This window comes from Crocodylus siamensis, chromosome 2 (genome assembly GCF_052110815.1).
Source record: "Crocodylus siamensis isolate JL-2025a chromosome 2, ASM5211081v1, whole genome shotgun sequence".
In the NCBI taxonomy this organism is placed as follows: Eukaryota; Metazoa; Chordata; order Crocodylia; family Crocodylidae; genus Crocodylus; species Crocodylus siamensis.
This window is the reverse complement of record NC_143396.1, coordinates 277,451,749-277,461,786: the sequence shown is the minus strand read 5'-3', so window position 1 is coordinate 277,461,786 and position 10,038 is coordinate 277,451,749. Positions and strand designations below refer to the sequence as shown.

Genomic DNA, 10,038 nt, shown 5'->3' with positions numbered 1-10,038 from the left:
ATCACAACTAGGCCTGGAAAGATTCTTAAACCAGTATTAAAGTAGAGTGAAGACTTTATTGTGGGCTTTTAGTCTCCCAAACTCCCACACAAAATGTCACAAAAGGTGTTACTTTTCAGCGAGTAGCTGCTTACCAGCGGGTGGATCAGAAGTGCCAACTTTAGTTAGAGCCTTGATTTTCAAATGCATTTATTCAGAATGAGAAATGCTTATCTCAGGTGCTTGCAGATTGCTGAGCTGAGGAGAATACAGAAGAGTCTATTTTCTTCCTCGGAGTGGTAGCAATATCAGATTCTTTTCCTGGGAAAAATTAAGGGATCAGCAGATTTAGACTACCTGCCTACTCATGCACGCTCCATTATAAGCTATGGTCCTGCCACTGCCTATAAAATAAGTAATAGTGAGGGAGGCCAGAGCACTATTTGATGACACTCATGCAATCTCACTGAGCCCTTTCAAGGTGTAATAAATTCATCACTATTGATGGTGCAAACAAGCTGTATATTTTCCTCATGGTAGTTGCCATAAAGTTCTGCTCTTACAATAAGAAGCCCAAAGGCAGATCCCCATTAACTTCAAAGAGACCAACAGAGGCTCAGTACCTCTGGGAAGAAACACAGCAAAAGAAATCATCCCATGAAGATTACTCAATAGAGTTTGAGAACTACAGGCTGCATTCCTGAAATCTTTTCAACCGTATCAATCTTTGACTCACATTTTTGTTTACTAGGTAAACAAAGCACTTGATGTGGCATTCAGATAGCCATTCATTTCAAAACGATGTTCCAAGCAGGGATGAATCCCTAAATCATATCAAGACAAATGCAGACAGGTGAAAAAGGCACCCTGGCAAACTTGTCCAGCATAAGGTGTGTCCCTGCCTAGCATAGGCTGTTGGAATGACTCTTGGCTGGTCCCCTTCCTAACCCAGGATTTACAGTATCATAGGAAAATAGGACTGGAAGGGACCTCACAAGGTCAACTAGTATAGCCCCCTGCTCAAGGCAGGATTATCCCCGACTAAACCATCTAAGCCAAGTGTCTGTCTAAGCTGCTTTCGAAGCTTACCAAGGATGGAGATTCCACAGCTTCGTTAGGCAGCCTGTTCCAACCCTTGACTATCCTCATAGTCAAAGGTCCTCCTAACCTCCAGGCTAAATTTCCCCTTCTGTGGCTTGAGGCCATTGCTCCTAGCCCTGTCCCCTAAAGCCACAGAGAAAAATCCATCTCCATCCTTGCTATAATAACCCTTCAGGTATTTGAAGACTTCTCAGATCTCCCCCCGCCCCAGTCTTCTCTTCTCTAAGCTAACTAACCCCAGTTCATTTAGCCTTTCCTCATAAGAAGGGATCCTAGTTTTCTCCATTTAAAAGTTGCAAATTCCTCTGTTTTAAAAAACAATTGCTATTTCTCCAATTGAAAGACCCCAAATCTGCATTTTTCAGTTATTACAATGCAATGCCACTAATATATATGAGTTAAACACAGTATTTTATTGAAATATTTACAATTTTTAAGCAATTTGGAAGCCTATCAGTGCCTCAATCACTATACTAAAATAAATTGTAAATACCTATAAAATTTTGGAGTTTGATTTTTGGTTTTTTATCATGGGGGGGGGGGAATCAGAGCTCCCCCTACCCCTTTCACTCACCAGGACATAGGCCCAGCTGTAGCTGTCCCTGCCCTTCCCACTGCTTTGTAGCATGCCCTGACCATGCCATTGCCCCTCACTCCCCAACTACAGCCCCTCCCCAGGGCTACAAGGCCAGGGGCCCTGGTTCAAAGCCCCCTGCACCAGCCCCCAAGCCCCAGCTGCCACCGAGCAGAGCATGGAGCTCGGCTCCCTCTCCCCCATGGGCAGCACAGCCAGAGAAGAGTCTGTCGGGGAGCAGACATGGGTTGCCCACTATGGGCTCAGGCTTCCCCCTCTGCTGCCCCACGCTGCCCTGTCATGCCACATCCGACCTGCTGGGCGGTGGAAGGCAGCAGGGAGCCTGAGCCCTCAATGGGCAGCCCACACCCACCCACACCCCATGCACAGATCTGGGGGGCACAGGCCCCCCATTCCTCCCCAGGAGTGCTCGCAGCAGCAGGAAGCCAGCACCCCACTCCTCCAGGACAAGCCACCCATGGCTCCATCCCAAACCCTGCACGTTCCAGCCCCGGGCCTCAAGCCCCCATACACTGTCTGGGCTCAGCAGCACCCATCCCCCATCCAACTCCCTCCCTCACTATGGAGACCTCAATTCCTGCCCCCCACCCCCCACCAGACTTACCCGTGGGGAACTGTTTTCCAAGGTGCCTGGCAGCCATGTGCACATGTACATGCACATGGTGCTCCCTGTCTGACCACCCTTCTCCCACTCCCCCCAGCCCCTTGCAGGCTGCAATTCTGCCAGCCTGCAAGAGGAAATCCATCATTTCCTGTGTTTGCATACTTAAAAAGAGAAAATCCAAGTTTCACCATGTTTTTCCATGGAAAACTGAAAACCTATATCCCTGTTCATTACTCTCATCTCCCATGCCCCTAATCATTCTTTTACCCTATGCTGTCCACCTCCTCCTGGAAGTGTGGGCCCCCAAACTGGACATGGTACTCCAAGTGAGGCCTCACCAGTGCTGAATAGAGCAGAAGAATCACTTCCCTTGATTTGCAAATGACACTTCTTAATACAGCCCAGAACGCTGTTGGCTTTTTTTGCAACAAGAGCACACTGCTGGCTGATATTCAATTTATGGTCCTTTTCTGCAGTACTTCAGTCTAGCCAGTCATTCCCCAATCTGTATTTATGCTTGTGGTTATTCCATCCCAAGTGCAGGACTTTGTACTTGTCCTTGTTGAATCTCATCTCATTGATTGAGGACTATTTGGCTCACCAAAAGTATCCGGGAATGTCTCCTTGCTAAAAAGGAGGCTTACTCCCAATGGAAAGAAGGGGTCATCACCAGGGAGGACTATTCTGTAGTTGCTCGGGGATGTAGGGGGTACTTAGGAAGGCCAAGGCAGAGATGGAACTGGAACTAGCTTCCCAGATTAAGGACAATAAGAAGTCCTTTTTTAAATATATAGGGGGTAAAAAGAAGGTCCCGGGTAATGTGGGGCCCTTGCAGGATGCGATGGGAAACTTGGTCGTCACACAAGACGGCAAAGCTAACATGTTTAACAATTTCTTTGCCTCCATCTTCCTAAGTAGGGACCAGAACAGCCACCTCCCTGCTGGGCCCCCCTTGGGCCCCGGGGGAGGCACACCTGGGCCACAGGTTAGCGAGGATTTAGTTAGGGAGCTTCTGGAGGGGTTGGATGTATTCAAGTCAGCCGGCCCGGATGATCTCCACCCTAGAGTTCTAAAGGAACTGGCCGGGGTTATTGCAAGTCCCCTGGCACGACTTTACGAGCACTCGTGGTGCTCTGGTGAGGTACCAGAGGACTGGAAGAGGGCCAACGTGGGCCCCATCTTCAAAAAAGGCAGGAAGGAGGACCCGGGAAACTATAGGCCGGTTAGGCTCACCTCGATCCTAGGCAAGCTGTTCGAGAAAATTATGCTGGCACACATCCAGGAGGGGCCAGCAGGGGACTACATGCTTACAGGCAACCAACATGGGTTCATCAGTGGCAGGTCCTGTCAGACTAACCTGGTGGCCTTTTACGATCAGATCACCAGATCATTAGACGCAGGGGTAGCAGTGGATATCGTCTTCCTGGACTTCCGGAAGGCTTTTGACGCTGTCTCTCACCCCGTTCTCATTAAGAAACTGGGGGGCTGTGGTGTAGACACCCACGCAGTCAAATGGGTCACCAACTGGCTGGAGGGCCACACCCAGAGGGTGGTAGTGGATGGGTCCTTCTCAACCTGGAAGGACATGGGCAGTGGGGTCTCCCAAGGCTCGGTCCTCGGGCCCGCATTGTTCAACATCTTCATCAGTGATTTGGATGAGGGGGTAAAAAGCACCCTGTTCAAATTTGCTGATGACACTAAGATGTGGGGGGACGTGGGCACATTGGAAGGATGCAACAGGCTACAATCAGACCTAGACAGGTTACAAGGGTGGGCGGACGAGAATAGGATGGGTTTCAACACCGACAAGTGCAAGGTGATGCACCTCGGGAGGAACAACCAGCACCATACCTACAGGTTAGGGAACTCCCCTCTTGTCAGCACGGAGGTGGAAAAGGATCTTGGGGTCATCATTGACTCCAAGATGAACATGGGCCAGCAGTGTGGGGAGGCAGTTAGGAAGGCCAACCGCACCTTGTCATGCATCCACAAATGCATCTCGAGCAGATCCAAAAAGGTGATCCTCCCCCTCTGTGCGGCACTGGTCAGGCCACAGCTGGAGTACTGCATCCAGCTCTGGGCGCCACACTTCAAGAGGGATGTCGACAGCATGGAGAGGGTCCAGAGGAGGCCACTCATATGATCAGGGGACAACAAGGCAGGCCCTATGAGGAGAGGCTACGGGACCTGAACCTGTTCAGCCTCCAAAAGAGAAGGCTGAGGGGGGATCTTGTGGCCTGTTAGAAACTAGTCAGGGGGGATCAGCAGGCACTGGGGGAGTCCCTGTTCCCCCAAGCACCACCAGGAGTGACCAGGAATAACGGTCACAAGCTGGCAGAGGGTAGGTTTAGGTTAGATATCAGGAGGCGCTACTTCACAGTCAGGGCGGCTAGGGTCTGGAACCAGCTTCCAAGAGAAGTGGTGCTGGCTCCTACCCTGGGGGTGTTTAAGAGGAGGTTAGATGAACATCTTGCTGGGGTTGTTTGACCCCAGTACTCTTTCCTGCCATGGCAGGGGGTCGGACTAGATGATCTGCTCAGGTCCCTTCCGACCCTAGAAACTATTTCTCTAGTCTATCCAAGTAATTCTGGATCCTAGCCCTGCTCTTCAGTGCGTCTCCAGTTCCCCACAACTTGGTGCCACTCACATATTTGCTATGCTTGCACTATGGGTCAGCTATTCTCAGATGGGCAATTGATCCTAATGAACCATTGCAGGCAGCATAAAAGTTAAGACTACCAATAGAGCCTAGGTGAAGCTTAGGTGCCAGCTCCTCAAATTGTGGGGCTTCTGTGCATCTGCAAAGACCTTGATTTAGGCCCCTAAGGATCTTTGAGCTCCAAACTAGAGGCATCAAATGAATTTAAGAACCTAAGGGATCTTATAGCCACCAAAGCAAGCTTACTCTGGATTACTTTTTGCAATGTGGGCACCTACATATTCCTTAAGTTGTATTTACCAGTCTGGAGTTTTCCCTAAAGGAAGAAGAGCAGAAGTTGCCATGCAGGTGAGCAAGAAGAACCTAGAACCAGTTCAGTAGCAGCTTCTCAAACACAAAGTTGACAGGAGCCAATAACACAGCGTCTGGTACACGATGACAGGAACTGAAGAACGAGGGTCAGATTTCAGAAGGAACCGAATTCCAGGCAAGACCATTCTCCTCGTCCTTTTGGCTGTTGCTTTTTTGGAGGCTTTTGCACCATCTGCACAATCCACGGTGACTCCATCCCTGTTTGGGCAGTGCTGCTCATGGACTAATAAGCTCCACTTCTCAGAGAGTCCATCAGCCCATACACAGTGCTGCCCCAACTTGCCTATACTTCCTTTGGTCTGGGTTTTTGTTATGAGTGTTTCCAAGTCTAGGCCCGACTGTGCATAGGTCTCACTTGCCCTTGGCTTTCTGAGTCTGGGTTTTTTTCAGAAGCAGCACCACCTAGATACTGGATAGGACCCGAGCCCAGGTGATGATGACCACCCTCCAGCAGCTTCTTCAGCTTCTCATCATTGTGGATGGCCAGCTAGAGATGGTGGGGCATGATGCCAGTTTTCTTGTTGTCACAGGCAGTGCTCCCAGCCAACTCCAGAATTTCAGCCATCAGGTCAGAAGTGGGAAAAATGGTGGATCTCCTCACTGCATGTCCCTGCCTGCAGAACTTGTGCTTATCACAGGAGCATGCAGGCAGCAGATCATAACTCTACCCCAGCCTCAACCCAGGGCCGTCACTGCCTGAGGATCCCAGGGTCTCTCCAGCCCCATCCTCCAGTCTCACTCCAGCCACCTGGCCTGTGCCCTGCCTATCCAGGTCTCACCCCCTGGTAGTGGGTGTGGGGCAGAGGGGCTTGGGGTACCCAGGCAGTGGGGCTAGATCCAGCAGTGGCAGCCAGAAGGAACCGCTGCCACAGGGACTACTGGAAAATGGAGTCTACCACAGACCCACATCTGCATCAGATACACCATCACCGCAGCCACATGGACTGGAGCCTCAGCTCCCACTTGTTCAGCATAACTGCTTTTGTAAAGCAGACAGTGCACACAGCCTATAGGGAACTGCAGCCCTGCCAGGGAAGATCTAGATGTAGCCTTAGCCTGGACTTCGCCTCCCTGCTTGCCAGAGCCAGACATGATTTCGCTCTTAAGTGATGGCACCTCTATGTGGAAAGAAAATCTCAGCAGTCTTTGGTCTGGAAGCTAGCTGATGCAGTCTGGCACCACCCTGCACCACAGACACCCCATAAGCAGCACACGCTGCTCAGCTTAGAGGGAACGCTGCCCGTAAGGTACCTTCTTATTATTATATTACCTCTTCTTGGCTCAGACTGCTCTGAAAAGATTCAGACCCTCACAAATTGCTCCCATTTGAAGGAGAAGGTGTTGAAGTCAAGTATTTCTTTGCTGCCATCCTATCTATTCACAAAGACTGTCTTCTAGGCCCCATTTTCATGGGCATAACAGGAACAAACAGCAGTGAGTAGTTTCCTTGTACAGAGATCCACATTCACCTTTTCATCCTGTAGTACCCCCCAAAAGAGATCTGTCTCATCTCCCCTCTCAGGGTCACACACATCACTGCTTTTCTTGTTTTCCGCTGCCTTTCTCCTCCTACTCTCCCCTCCACCATACACACAGCTGCAACCATCCAGTCCCACAGCTCTTGTAATTCACAGTGTATCCGCATAAACCTTAACTGCTATGTCATAAGCCAGTTCCTTGTACAAGAACCCCCTGTTGTTTTAGCTATCGCTGAATGAAAATCAGGCAGAAGGTAGTCTCCAAGGTGCTAACCTGCCCTACCTGGTTCAGAGGTGCATGAGCTTTCGTAGGCAACAACCTACTTCATCAGAATGAACTAGGCTGAATAACAATGCTTTACACACCCAGCACCTTTGACTAGGTTGGTAATTGACTCCAGATCAAAACACCCGCTCGATAGCAGCCACATGTATAACATTATTATAAACTTCCAATAACACCAAGGAGGATGAAACCAGAGCAAATACCCTTTCAGCATCAAGATGACCTCCAAGCCTGCCCCAGGACTTATTTAAACAAACAAAAAAAAAGGTGGGGGGGGATGAGCTTTGGGTCCATCCAGCTCTCAATATCAGTCCCTTTGATAAAGCTCTCAAGTCTCAGAGATCTTCCTGCAGAATGGTTAATGTTGCAGCCTCTATTCTGACCAAGCCTAACAGCCCATACATGCTCCCCAGCCCCCATCTCCTCACCATAAGAATGAGATAAGAAGCTGTAATTCTTTCTTGTTTGGAGCTTATTTCAGCAGAAAGGGCAACAGACTTGGCTTCAATTAGAAACAGCATAAAAGAAGATTAAACAGTGTTCTCATCATTGCAGCAAGGGAAGATTAGGTTAGATATTAAGGGGGGAAAACTCCCACTAGAGGGATAGTAAAACACTGGAACACATTTCTCATAGAGGTTGTAGCATCTCCATCCTTGGAGGTTTTTAAGACCAGTTTAGACAAAGCCTTGGCTGGGATGATTAAGTTGGTGATGGTTCTGTTTTGAGCAGGAGGTTAAACTAGATGACCTCCTGAGGTCCCTTCCAACCCTAATCTATGATTGTAACAGCAATGCAAATTAAGGGAAAGAATTAGTCTGATGTGTAACATGGGTCAAACTACTTGCACATATGAATTTAAGAGAGCGTGACTTTGCTTTAATGAGTAGTGATAAGCAGAGCTGCAACCTCCTGACTGCAGCCTAAGTGAAAAATCTGGAATTTCTTTAGAACTGCAGACAAGGAACTTGGTTTATTCGCTGCTGTTGAAGACAATAAGTGCATTCTCATGAGGTCACAACAAAGCCTTTCTGCTGTTTCCTCAATTGTGCGCACAAGTATAAAACAAGCAGCCACAATTTAGCCAGACTTTGCTTTCACTGAGAAAAGCAGCACCGCTCAAATTGCAAAATCAATTCATTTCTACCTGAGGCACATTCATTAGCATCTACCACTTGGCCCGTCTGACAGTGGCAGGCTGGGCTTGCTGATCTCAGACACCTTACAGCTTGGGCCTGAATCAAACATGTATGTAGTATTGACAATAGGTTTGGGGATGTTTTGTGACTGCAGCACCAAGTGGGCAGTTTAGGCTTTAAGACAGTAGAATGTTTTCTAGCAGCCAGAAGAAAGGATCAGGGTTCAATGCTTTTTGATTGTATACTCAGTTGGCAACAGGTTTGGGAAGGGGCCTCCTCCTAAACCACTGGATCCAGTTCCCTGAATTTGTAGGAAATGATGTACTCTAAAGTCCCCACTTGAAACCATCGTGCACAGCTACAAGGGACAATATCTGAAACACCCAACACATGCTACAACACTGCTACAGAATCATTTGATTTCTCTGAGCCTCAGTTTAGATCTAACTATACTTTGCTACCTCATAACCTTTTTTGATGTTTACTAAAGTTATGTGTGTAAAATCATCTAAGATGAAAGGCACTGTGTAGTGAGAGAGCAAGTGAATCTAATTGTATAACAGGATGTTCCTCTTTCTAGAATCCCATGCTGTTCCCAAATCAGGTAAACCCGAGAAAAGATTTATCGTCAGCTTCTTGATTAGACAAACTGCCTCAAATTGGATTTTGTTTACAATGCAAGAATCAATGGCCATTTCAAGCTAAACTATATTTTGAATTAACACAACTTCACATGCTGCAATTAGTACAAAGACGCTGAACTAACAGCATTCACATCACCACTGTTTTCCTACAATTAGGCATTAGGCTTTGAGGCGGTAAATCAAAACTTTGGGTACATTTTGCAAACAAATGTTGCACATAAACTTTTGAATTAAGACTGCTGTGTAACAGTGATTAAAAGAGTCTCCTTCCTGTATGTTAAAAAAATGTAAATAAACAATTATCCCTTTTCTACAAAGAAATTAGGTTGATCAATTAAGTCTACTGCAGAAAACCTTGAATTAGCCTGATTAGTTTCAGCTACTTAAATTCAGAAACAGATGCCTCACTTTGCTGAGCTCATGATTAAAGGCTGCATTCACAAAAAAAATTGGATTACGCACACTTAAGACAATACCTTGCATTTTTTTTCTACAGCAGATGGCCTGCACAATTAGTAACATTTTTTTTTTTAAATAATTGCAACAAGAATGCGTCTGAAGTGAGAACATGGCTAGGCCAAACTGAGCACTCAAAACATTCTGGAAAATATTCATGAAACAAGGCTATTTTAATTGCTCCCTTACATTAGGATGGGTCATATGCATTAAAATTATCACATACCCTTTGTTCCCATGCATGATACAGCAGGAAATAAGATACCACCTCCTTGCCTCAGTGGGATATCCACAGAGGTACTGCTCCTTCTCTGGTGCAGCTGGCAGGGGGTGAAAGTACCTGGGCTTCTCCCACTAATGCTCTGGTCTGAACAGCTGAGCAGCAAGGAGGAGGCTGGGATCATCTGTTCCAGGTGTAGATCTGGGGCACGGTATTTCCTCCTGAAGCAAGACTGTGACTCTGAAACACAATATGGTTGCCTGCCTACTCCAAAGCACTAAAGACATACTGTTCCTTACCCAGCCCCTTCACTGGTATAAAATGAACATAGCCCTATTAAATTCAGTGCAGCTATGCCGATTTATAGATTTTTTTTAGTGGCGTTGACTAGGTCACTGCCAGCCCAAAATACAAGCTAAGGCCCTGGTTCAGGAAAGCGTGTCCTCCTATGCTTCAATAAGTCAAACAAATGTTCAAATAGGTTTTCTTACAGAGGGATGCTTCC

At 47.5% G+C, this 10,038-nt stretch overlaps 1 pseudogene; it reads right to left on the bottom strand.

Moving 5' to 3' along the window:
• Positions 1-5,661: 5,661 nt before the first annotated feature.
• Positions 5,662-6,402, bottom strand: LOC149872257 (histone H2A.J-like; annotated as a pseudogene).
• Positions 6,403-10,038: the final 3,636 nt, after the last annotated feature.